Here is a 12,727-nt window from a genome sequence, read left to right as displayed (position 1 = left end):
GATTGTGTGGGGACAAGCAACTTATTTTATTTCCTTCTGAACCAAGTCAACAATAAGGGCTTCTTTTATATATTTTATCTAGCACCAATTTAATGCTCTTAGTTGACTAGATTCTTGTTATAGGCATCAGCAATAAATCAGCTTAACTGGAATGTAACATGTGGCCCTGATATTCTCTTCTATAAAAAGCTTTTTCTACTATGTCAGCAATGATACCTTTAGGCAAAGTCTAGGTTAATATTTGTTCCATATTCTTAATAACAGCTGAGCTGCAGAATACCCCATGACCACACGATGGCAGCACATAGTTAGAAAGTGGGGGGACATATAATTCTCTGCTGCCCACTAGTGATTATTCAATTGTTTTTCAGCCCCAAAGGAAAGGTTGTTTGACTTTTTTTACTCTGGATCTCCCCTAAAGCAGTTTGAAACCATTAGATGATTTGACTCAACAGAAGTGAAGTGAACACTGTATATATAGGAGAGATCAGGAGTAAAAAAAATAGAGATAGTCAAACAACCTTTCCTTTGAGGCTGCAAAACAATTGAATAATCACTAGAGAGTTGTATAGCCCCCTTCTAACTATATGCTGCCATCATGTAGTCACTGGGAATTCTGCAGCTCAGCTGTTATTAAGAATATGGAATAAATATTAACACAGACTTTGCCTAAAGGTTTCATTATTGACATAATAGAAAAAGCTTTTTATAGAAGAGAATGTCAGGGCCATATGTTAAATTCCAGTTAAGCTGATTTATTGCTGATGCCTATAGCAAGAATCTAGTCAACTAACAGCATGAAATTGGTGCTAGGTGAGAGTAAGTGGAATGGAAGGAATTGGACTTAGATCACTTGTGGGAACATAAGGATTCCAAACTGATTCCTCTCTTCACTCTACCTCCAGGCATTGCCTCACCTTTTACTACAGAGAAACAGATAAAGAATAACGATATGATAAAGAACAACAAGCTCAACCATAAGCAGATAAGGAAAGATGAAGATTTAGTAGTGGAATATAAGGAACAAATTCAGATGAAGACCAGGGAACAATTAGCAGTAGAAGGACATTCTTCTCAATGGTTTTCTTACAATTAGGTGAAAGGCAGATTTAATGCTGGCAAAAGGATAATTGGAATTGAGAAGAAGACAGCTGAAATTGACACCTTGTATGGGGAAAATGAGCTGCAAATTTGGTTATAATCTAAATGTGGTCAGATGGGAAAAACTGTGTGGAACTGGTGTTAAATTTATCTTGGGTTATAATTTAAGACAGATATCTATGGAGATTCTCAGGTCATGGTTGTCCCAAAAGTGTTTTTTTTAAAGGCAACTGGACTTTCTTTGTTTTTGCTTTGAAGATGTTTCGCTTCTCCTCCCAGAAGCTTTTTCGGTTCCTGAACAAGGATATATCTGAAGAACTGAAGAAGCTTCTGGGAGGAGAAGCGAAATGTCTTCAGAGCAAAAACAAAGAAAGTCCAGTTGCCTTTCGAAAAAGCACCTTTGGGATTTAAGACAGATGTGCCAGCCCACTTTCTTCATTAAGAGATGACTTTGAAAGATAATATGAGATCTTGCAAAACAGCATTGCTAACTAAACAGAACTGCAAGACGGCCCTCTATTATTACATTCATAAATCCAAAATAAAACCAGGTTGTATTCCTAGGACCCTTAAAAAAGAAAGAAAGAAAAGGTTCAGATAATTTGGCCTGGGTGTGGAAAGTAAGTTGCCCTCCATATTATGATTTTGGGTTATTCTTCTAAAAAGGCATTATTTTCCCCCACCTCTATGAATTTTCTTGTAACAGGAAAGAAAAGAGAGAGAGAGAGAAAAGGTGAGTAAATTAGTGGCTTTTTTCTCTTGAAAGAAAATTGCATTTTGCTGATGAAGCAGAGACTTTGATAATGAAACACATGGGGTAATAAAGCCAGAAAGCTAAAATTATTTAAAGTGGACCGTTATGTAGCTCTTCCACACACGGAGGATTTTGGTTCTTTTCATTTCTTCTCTTTTTTAAAAAAAAAAAGATAAAAACCCAGCTTTTTGCTTTAATAGCAAAAATAAAATTCATCTCTTTGTTGGATGTTGGCACTTTTTTTCTTTTCTTTTTTGGAAATAGGTATGGATAACAGCACAGCCTGGGGAATTCAAGGACAAACGCGGCATAAAAGCAAAGAGGGGGAAAAAATGGAATAAATATTTAATCAACCGACTGCTTTTTCAAGGGCGGAAAATGGCGAGCTGGCGAGAGCTGGGGAAGAGCTACCTTTTAATTGTATAAATACCTTTAAAACAACGGCAGCCACCAAGGCAGGCGAGAAAGAAAGGAACATCTGTTGAAGGAGCTGCTATTGGCCACTTGGTGCGGTTTTATATCTCACGGCTGTCGTTGTTGCCAGCCAAACTCACGCGGCAAGAGAGGAAACAGATGGAATTCAAACTATAGTTTGGGAGCCAACTCTCTCTTGAAAAACCATCCTTCGCTGGGTTATTTTAACACCGGCAAAGTCAAGGACAAGTTGTCCCTCTTTCGTTTCTGGCCTGGGAGATGAAATGAAAAGAGTTTAGAGTGCAGAGAAGAGCAAAAAAGATGATTAGCGGGTTGGAGGCTAAAACACAGGAAGAACGGTTATGGGAATTGGGTAGGTCTAGTCCAGCGAAGAGAAGGACCAAGGGGGACATGATAGCAGTCTTCCAATATTTGAGGAGCTGCCCAAAGGAGAAGGGGGGGGGTATCAATCTATTCTCCAAAGCACCTGAAGGCAGGACAAGAAGCCATGGATCAAGGAGAGAAGCAACCTATAGGGTCTCTTTTGCTTGAGAGGGGTTGGATTAGAAGACCTTCAAGGTTCCTTCCAAATATGTTATTCTGAAGGCAAAGGGGTGAAGGGAAGTGTCGGTTCTGCTAAGGGGTGTGTGTGTCCTGCCCCTGGTGGAGACTGAGGGAGAGAAGGAACAGCCAACAGGGAGTGGGAGGGTGGTTCCGGAGGTCGTGGAGGAGGCTGGGGAAGGGCAGAGGCTGGCTGGGCAGTCAGAGGAGGACCCAGACCCATCCCCTATCCATCCTAGGGCACGCAGGGAGGAGAGGATAAGGGAGAGACGTGGTCAACGGGGGAGGAGAGGGCCTTGATCCTCTTCGTGGGCTGCAGCTGTGACAACTGAATAAGAGTTTGGACCTGCGTATTGGCAAATGCTGGAAACAAAGCATGGACATATCTCTAGTTTATGGTTCCTCTCTGAGTTTGGTGTCCTTCCCAGTGTGTGTTCTATTATCTATGGATGTCCTCCAGCTCTTATCTTGCTTGGTTTGTGTTGTTTTTTTCCTTCTTCGTGTAACTGTTTGTGTGGGCATTGTTTTGTCTTCCGTCAAAGATATTCGGAGCTTGGGAGCAAAGTGAAGGAACAAAAGTGGCTTCACCTGTTTTCTGTGACCGTGTTTGTTTTGTATCCCACCCTGGGTCATCACGGGGGGATTATTTATTCCATTACTCATTTATTAAATTTACACACTGCTCATCTCTCCAATAAAGCATGCCTCTGGGTAGCTTACAAAGGGTGAAAAAGAGAAGCACAAAAACTCAATGGCCAATCCATTTTTCTAGCGCTTCGCCAAAGCCAAATTAGTGTTGAGAGGTCTCACATTTAGTTTGTGTGAAATCTGCTTCTCCACAGGAGTTAATTTTGACAGCCAGGAGAACTTGCCCAATGACAGGCCAGGAGGTGGATAATGAGCTGGAAAGAGAGGTCCTGCCAGCGCAATTCATTCTCAAGTGCTCTGCAGCCAGGCGGGGATCAGATATTTGGGTTCTGTTCCACAGGAATGAGCTAAAGGAAGACAAACAACCACCATAAGGAAGATCCATCTCCAAGAACATCCTATGGATTAGCCTGGCCAGCTAATGAATGATTTAACAGAATAACAGAGTTGGAAGGGACCTTGGAGGTCTTCTAGTCCAAACCCCTGCTCAGGCAGGAAACCAGAGGTGGTCTTCAGCAGGTTCTGACCAGTTCTGGAGAACTGACAGAGGAAATTTTGAGTAGTTCGGAGAACCGGTGGTAACCTTCCCCCTGGAGTGGAGTGGGAATGGAGTTTTTATAGTATCCTTCCCCTGCCACGCCCACCAAGCCACACCCACCAAGCCACACCCACAGAGCAGGTAGTAATTTTTTTTTGAATCCCACCACTGCAGGAAACGCTATACCATTTCACACAAATGGTTGTCCAATCTCTTCTTAAAACTTCCAGTGATGGCGCACCCACAGCTTCTAGAGGCAAATGGTTCCACCGATTAATTGATTTGGGATTAGAGAATAACAGAGTTGGAAGGGACCTTGGAGGTCTTCTAGTCCAACCCCTGGCCTAGGCAGGAAACCCTACACCACTTCAGACAAAGAGTTGTGCAATCTCTTCTTAAAAACTTCCAGGGTTGGAGCATTTAGAACTTCTGGATGCAAGTGGTTCCACTGATTGATTGTTCTCCAGGTCAAGAAATTCCTCTTTAGTTCTAGGTTGCTTCTGTCCTTGATGAGTTCTCATCCTTCCATGCTTCTTGTCCTGCCTTCGGGTGCTTTGGAGAAGAAGTTGACTCCCTCTTCTTGAAGGACAGATGGAAGAACACTGAAGGACAGGTCCAGCTGGTAGTCTTGAGACCTGTCTCTCTGCAGGAACATGTGCTCTATCATCTTAGGAGGAGAAAAAAGGGCCTTTGGCCAAACAGGAATGACATTACCTACTTCATAGCATCATTACAAGGACAAATATGAGGCAACTGCCAAACGTGTTTTGCAAGGTGAAAATGTAAATAATTGCCAGTAATTTATAATAAAAGCCGGGGTGGTGCTGTATTGTAGGCTAACTCTGCCAACTGCCAACAGTTCGACCTTGACCAGCTCAAGGTTGACTCGGCCTTCCATCCTTCCAAGGTTGGTGAAATGAGGATCCAACATATTGGGGACAATATGTTGAACTCTGCAAACAGCTTAGAGAAAGCTATGAAGCACTGTGAAGCAGTAGATATGTCTGAGTGTTATTGCTAGTTTCCTTCCTTCCTTCCTTCCTTCTGGTTAGAATGCAGTATTGAAGGCTAATTCTGCCGACTGTCAGCAGTTTGATTGTTACAGCTCAAGATTGACTCAGCCTTCCATCCTTCCAAGGTCAGTAAAATGAGGACCCAGATTGTTGGGGGCCAGAGGCTGACTCTGTAAACTGCTTAGAGAGGGCTGTAAACCACTGTGAAGCGGTATATAAGTCTAAGTGTTATTGATAGTGCCTTTCCTTCCTTCCTTCCTTCCTTCCTTCCTTCCTTCCTTCCTTCCTTCCTTCCTTCCTTCCTTCCTTCCTTCCTTCCTTCCTTCCTTCCTTCCTTCCTTCCTTCCTTCCCTCCTTCTTTCCTTCCTGTTAGAATGCAGTATTGCAGGTTAACTCTGCTGACTGTCAGCAGTTCGATTTTCACAGCTCAAGATTCCATCAGCCTTCCATCCTTCCAAGGTCGGTAAAATGAGGACCCAGATTGTTGGGCGTGATAGGCTGACTCTGTAAACCACTTAGAGAGGGCTGTAAACCACTGGGAACCCTTAGGTATAAGTCTTAAGTGTTATTGCTATCGCTATAAGTTTAAGATCCAGGATGGGGATTTTTCCCCTTTCCCTTGTTTTTCTTTCCACCTCACCTCTTTTCCCCATCTTCTCCTAAGAAGACATGCCAGTCTAATTCACAGCTCATCTGGCTAGTTTCTCTTTCATGTTAATGGGCCTGAGATGTAAGCATTGAAGTAAGGCTAAGCCCTGCAGACTTGGAGCTATTATCATCTGTAACTATAGCCATTCTTCACATTTCCCCCCCATTCTTCACAGTTAATGATGCTATAACGTAACAGAATTCCAAAGATGAGGTACAGTGAATAATGCCTCAATGTACCCTGCCAACATTTTTAAAGCTCACATATCTGGTTCCATCTCCCACACTCCAAAAACAAAACAAAAAAAAGCCAATTAAAGGAGAATATTTGTTGGAAATGAGGGCTCCTTGGTGATCTCTGAGCTTGGTGGTTTTCTTGCAGACCTTTCATTGCCCAAACTAGGTAATATGATTTCCCCGTATTTAAAATTCAGTTGCCAAGCCGTGCAACTCCTGTGTGTACAATTAAAAATACATTTGAATGCAATACAGTACAATGATAGAACACATAAAATACCCGAGAAGACGTAATAAAAGCCAAGCTATAACAACTATCAAACTTAGTCTGGCAGAACCATAATGGCCTCTCAAAAGCCAAGAATGCTCTCAGCATACCCAAACACTCTAGCACGGTGAATCAACTCTTGTTTTATTTCAAGGGCAGGTCACTCCAGAGAAGAGGTAACTTTAAAAAAAAAACCACCACCTTCTCTTTCTGGTTGGTATCAAATGATGACCAACTGAGGTCATCGGACAAGGAAAGCCCTGGGATATGGTCTGCAGAGTGTTCTTCTCTGTCCTTCTCTGTACTAGACTCATAAGGCTGGAGGTCTTCTAGTCCAACCCCTTCCCAGGGCTGGAGTCTTTATACCATGCCAGCTAAATGGTTGTCCAATCTTTTCTTGAAAACCTTCAGCAATGGAGCACCCACAATTTCTTGGGGGCAAGACTTCGCACGGATTAATTGTTCTCACTGTCGGGAAGTTTCTCCTGACTTCTAGGTTGGGTCTCACTTAAACAAGCTTCCACCCATTATTTCTTGTCCTGCCCTCAGGTGTTTCAGAGGATAAATCACTTTTTCTCTGTGACAGCCCTCAACTGGATAACAGATAATCAAAGTTGAAAGGGACCTGGTAGGTCATCTAGTCCAACCCCCCATGCAAGCAGGAGACCCTACACCACTTCTGACAGATGGCAGTCCAATCTCTTCTTGAAAGCCTCCAGGGATGAAGCTCCCACAACTTCCACGGGCAACTTCTGTTTCTCCTTATTTCCAGGTTGAATCTCTCCTTGTTCAGTTTCCATCCATTATTCCTTGTCTGGCTTTTGGGTGCTTTAGAAAATAGCTTGACCCCCTTCCTCCTCTCTGGGGCAGCCCTTCAAATATTGGAAGGCTGCTATCATGTCTCCCCTGGTCGTTCTCTTCCCTAGACTAGCCAGGCCCAGTTCCTGCAATCAAATGTTTTAGCCTCCAGTCCCCTCTCATCATCCTGGTTGCTCTTCTCTGTGCTTTTTCTAGAGTTTCAACATCTTTTTTGTAATGTGGTGACCAAAACTGGATGCATTACTCTAGGTGTGGTCTTACTAAGATTTTCACAGTTAAGACCTTTCTAGCATCTCCATGATCATGTGACCAAAATTCAGATGCAACTGGTTCATATTTATGACCGTTGCTATGTCCCAACATCATGTGATTCCTTTCTGACAAGCAAAGTCAATGGGAAAGCTGGATTCACTTAAGGATCGTGTTGCTAACTTAACAACTGCAAGCATTCACTTACCAACGGTGGCAAAAATATCATAAAATAGGGCAAAACTCAAGAAATGTCTCATTTAGCAACAGAAATGTTGGGCTCCATTGTGGCCAAAAGCTGAGAACTACCTGTAAGCCAAAAACACCTCAATCTCTCTCCCTCAGAACTAATTCCAGAATCTTCTTGTTCTTCCCACCTTAAATTTACAATTGAAACGGAAAAACAGAGGACATGGAGCTTTCCTCAGTTACTCCCATTTCTGCTTTACCAGCAGCAGTTTAGTAAGATGAGAGATTTGTGTTGGTGTCTTTTTTTTGTTCTTCTTTTTTTTCAGGCAATTGATCCGCATAAAGCTTGGGATTTTTAGAAATCACCGCGGAGGATCTGGAGGAGGATAAAAATGCAAGAGGAATATGAAGATGCTTATTTTGAAGAGCAGGTTCTCAGTTATGGAAGGCAGGATATTATATTCACTTCCTAAATCCTTAGTAAGGCCACACTTGGAATACAGCATCCAGTTTTGGTCATCACACTGGAGAGGACCAGGCTGAGAGTGAGTGAGGGGTCAAGGACGTCATCAGTCTTGAGTCTCTTCATGTCCACAAGAGATCTAAGTCCACCCCCTCCCTGAATTCCATTAACTCTTATCCAAGGCAATCCTAAGTTGCATTAGCAGAGGGATTCAACCAAGATCCCATGAGGTACTAATAGGTAAAGGTTTTCCTCGCACATACGTGCTAGTCATTTCTGGCTCTAGGGGGCAGTGCTCATGTCCATTACAAAGCTGAAGAGCCAGCACTGTCCGAAGATGTCTCTGTGGTCACGTGGCCAGCAGGACTAAACGCTGCTGAAGGCGCATGGAACGCTGTTCCCTTCCCACCAAAGTGGTCCCTATTTTTCTACTTGCATTTTTTTAATGTGCTTTTGAACTGCTAGGTTGGCAGAAGCTGGGGCAAGTAACAGGAGCTCATTCCATTATGCGGCGCTAGGGATTTGAACTGCCGAACTGCTGACTTTTCTGATCGACAAGCTCAGCGTCTTAGCCACTGAGCCACCGCATCCCTGAGGTACTAATACCACTCTATAAAGCCTTAGCAAGACCACACCTAGAATCAATGGTGGGATTCAAATTTTTTTTTACTACCGGTTCTGTGGGCGTGGCTTGGTGGGCATGGCAGGGGAAGGATACTGCAAAATTCCCATTTCCCTCCACACTGCTGAGGGAAGCTTACTGCAAAATCCCATTCCCACTAACCTGCTTTCCAGCTCCGTTCTCCTGTGCAAGGCAACCAAAGAAGACCCAGCCGATTAGGTGGGACTCAACGGGAGGCAGAGAATAGATGGGGGCAGAGCCAGTCAGAGGTGGTATTTGCCATTTCTCCGAATTACTCACAATTTCTGCTACCGGTTCTCCAGAACTGGTCAGAACCTGCTGAATTAGCACCTCTGTCTTGAATACTGCATGCAGTTTTGGTCACCCCATTACAAAAAAGATGTTGAGGTTTTGGGGGAAAGTGCAGAGAAGAGCAACTAAGAGGACTAAAGACCTGGAGACAAATCCATATGAAAAATACTTGCAGGAATTGGATACGGCCAGTCTAGTTGAAGTCCACAAGTCTTAAAGTTGCCAAGGTTGGACACCCCTGGACTAGAGTGACATGATATCAGTCTTCCAATATTTGAGGAACTGTCACAAAAAGTAGGGGGTCAACTTGTATTTTTCAAAGCACCTGATGGCAATGCAAGAAACAATGAATGGAAACTAATCAAGGAGAGAGACAGCCTAGAATGAAGGAGGAATTTCCTGAAAGTAAGAACAATTAATCCGTGGAACAACTTGCCTCCAGAAGTCGGGAATGTTCCAACACTGCAAATTTTAAAGAAGAGATTGGACAACCATTTATCTGCAGTGGTTCGGGAATTCTGGGAATGGAAATCCAAAGGTTTGTAAAGATGCCATAGTCGCTTACTCCTGCCCTATGAACACTCTTGGCAATTAATTAATTATATTTTATTTGGTCCTGGCTGATTCCTGCAGCCTTTCATGCAGACTAATGCTAAAAGGAACACCATATGTTACAATGTTCCCCAGCCTCCTTGTACTACAATTCCCTCTGTTCACTTCAGGAAAAACCTTGAGTATCTTTTGCTGCAGAGCTTCGGAGGGTTTGTCTGTATGCTTTGTCCCTGGGAAGAAAAATAATAATAATTCAGTCTCCATTCTTTTGGTGCTCCCACTTCTCTTTCCCCAGAAATTAAAAATTTGAAATGAATCTGTTTGTAGGGCCAAATATCATGTTCCAAATATCATGTTCTTGCTATTAACGGCAGTCACAGGGAAGCAGCGGTGTTTTTTTTTTTTTTAAAAAAGATAATAAGGCAGACAGAATGCAAAGCTGAAAGGAAAGCAGGAAATTAGAAGGCAAAGGCAAATAGATTAAATGCGGATAAAGCTTTAAATCAATTTAAATATTAATTTTCACAAGTGGCAAATAGGGTAAAAAGTTTTGCTGCAGGCATCAAATCCCCACCTACAAATCAGGAAGTGGGAATATATGCACTCAAACACACACATATACACATACACTCTCTGTGTGTGTGTGTGTGTGTGTGTGTGTGTGTAGACAGATAGACAGATGGATGGATAGATGATAGATAGATAGATAGATAGATAGATAGATAGATAGATAGATAGATAGATAGATAGACAGACAGACAGACAGACAGACAGACAGACAGACAGACAGACAGATAGATAGATAGAGGAAGGGAGGGTGGGAGAGGTAGATAGATAGATAGATAGATAGATAGATAGATAGATAGATAGATAGATAGATAGATAGATAGATGATAGATAGATAGCTACATACACACATACATGATAGATAGATGATAGATGATAGACAGACAGACAGACAGACAGACAGACAGACAGACAGACAGATAGATAGATAGATAGATAGATAGATAGATGATAGATATACTCTCACTGTGCATATATGTGTGTATAAGATAGATAGATAGATAGATAGATAGATAGATAGATAGATAGATAGATAGATAGATAGATAGATAGATAGATAGATAGATAGATAGATAAGGAAGTAAGCAGGCAGACAGGGAGAGGTAGATAGATAGATAGATAGATAGATAGATAGATAGATAGATAGATAGATAGATAGATAGATGATAGATAGATAGCTACATACACACATACATGATAGATAGATGATAGATGATAGACAGACAGACAGACAGACAGACAGACAGACAGACAGATAGATAGATAGATAGATGATAGATATACTCTCACTGTGCATATATGTGTGTATAAGATAGATAGATAGATAGATAGATAGATAGATAGATAGATAGATAGATAGATAGATAGATAGATAGATAGATAGAGGAAGGGAGGGTGGGAGAGGGAGATAGATAGATAGATAGATAGATAGATAGATAGATAGATAGATAGATAGATAGATAGATAGATAGATAGATAGATAGATAGATAGATAGATAGATAGATAGATAGATGATAGACAGACAGACAGACAGACAGACAGACAGACAGATAGATGGATGGATGGTAGGTAGATATACCCTGTGCATATGTGTATGTGCATATATGTGTATATATATATATACACACACATACACAAACTCACACACACATATATATACATATGCTTGCTTGAAGATAATTATTGAGAAATTAAAACACTGTTGATGAGAGATTTCATGTTTAATCACAATGCCAAACAATCCATTTTCCACGATGAGTGAGAGTTATTTTTGACCTTTGTTGGTTTTTTTTGCGCAAGGGGGAGGGGGGGGGAAGGAGGTTGCCATTTTTTTTGAGATGGCCTGTTTTGTTTTCCTTGGTCATCAGTGCCGTGCTGGGAGTATGCTACAGTGGCTGCACCACTAAACAAGCCATGATGAACTCAGAAAAAAAACAACGCAACAAAGAGATTTTAATTTGTACTCTGCTGGGAAAAAAGGAAAATTCTGCTCCAAATTGGGGCTCACTCGGTAGCTCCTGGAGATCTTTTATGGATGTTAGCCCTTCCGTGTATGAATGATTTCTATCAAGACTATGAGCTAATAAAGATGTACTTTATGATTCTTCCTGAAGCTCGTTTTAATGGTTTTTTTTTTCCAAAAGAAAAGGTCAGCCTGTGGCTGCTATTATAACTAAATTGGGGACATTTGAACTACTACGTAATAGTAGTAAGCACTGTGGGATTCATTTTTTTTTTTTACTAACAATTTTGTGGGCGTGGCTTGGTGGGCGGGGCAGAGGAAGGATACTGCAAAATCTCCATTCCTTCCCCATTCCTGGGGGAAGGTTATTGTAAAATCCCCCTTCCCTTCCCTCCCCACCCCACTAACCTGCTTTCCAGCTCCGTTCTCCTGTGCAGGGCAACCAAAGGAGCAACTGATCAGCTGTGGGCGTGGCTTGATGGGCATGGTATTCTGTGGGCGTGGCTTGGTGGGCATGTCTTGGTGGGCGTGGCAGGGGAAGGATACTGCAAAAATCCCCCTTCCTTCCCCAGCCCACTAACCTGCTTTCCAGCTCCGTTCTCCTGTGCAGGGCAACCAAAGGAGACCCAGCCAATCAGCTGGGACTCAATGGGAGGTGGAGAATAGATGGGGGCGGGGCCAGTCAGAGGCGGTATTTGCAGGTTCTCTGAACTATTCAAAATTTCCACTACCGGTTCTCCAGAACTGGTCAGAACCTGCTGAATACCACCTCTGGTCGTAAGGGTTGCATTTTGTGGTTATTCTGCCCAGCTGGTACTTGGTAGCTCTTCTGCCAAAGAGAAACAGAAGACATAATTATAATTTCCAAAGAGGACACGAAAAACCAAATTCAAATCTCAAACATGACACTTGTAGAGTGATCTTCAATCTCATCAAATTCATGTCAGAAGCACCAACTCACTTCCGGATTGAAAGTATTAGCCGCTGACGTCACTGTTGTCTGGGGGGGCATCCAGGAGGGGTGTTGAGAAAATGTCTATCCTGGTTTATATATTTCTAACCCAAATACCTGTTAGGTGACTTATATTCCTAACAAGGGGGCTCCTTTCATGTCTCCAGCAGGAGCTGGAGTGAAGGATGGGAGCTCACCCTGACCCACAGCAGCGTTTGGATCTCCAATGTGGTCTTGCTAATCTTCAAACTAGCATTGTAACCATGCGAGTCATGGCATTCCCAATCGTCATTTTCGATAGTTTGCTATCACTCCACCCAATCAACCACAATTGTTTGAGAGTAAACTGGGAGGTTT

Source organism: Notechis scutatus, chromosome 11 (genome assembly GCF_049901735.1).
Source record: "Notechis scutatus isolate UNSWTSFEM ecotype Mainland chromosome 11, rNotScu1.2, whole genome shotgun sequence".
NCBI lineage: Eukaryota > Metazoa > Chordata > Lepidosauria > Squamata > Elapidae > Notechis > Notechis scutatus.
Note: the sequence above shows the minus strand (reverse complement) of the source record.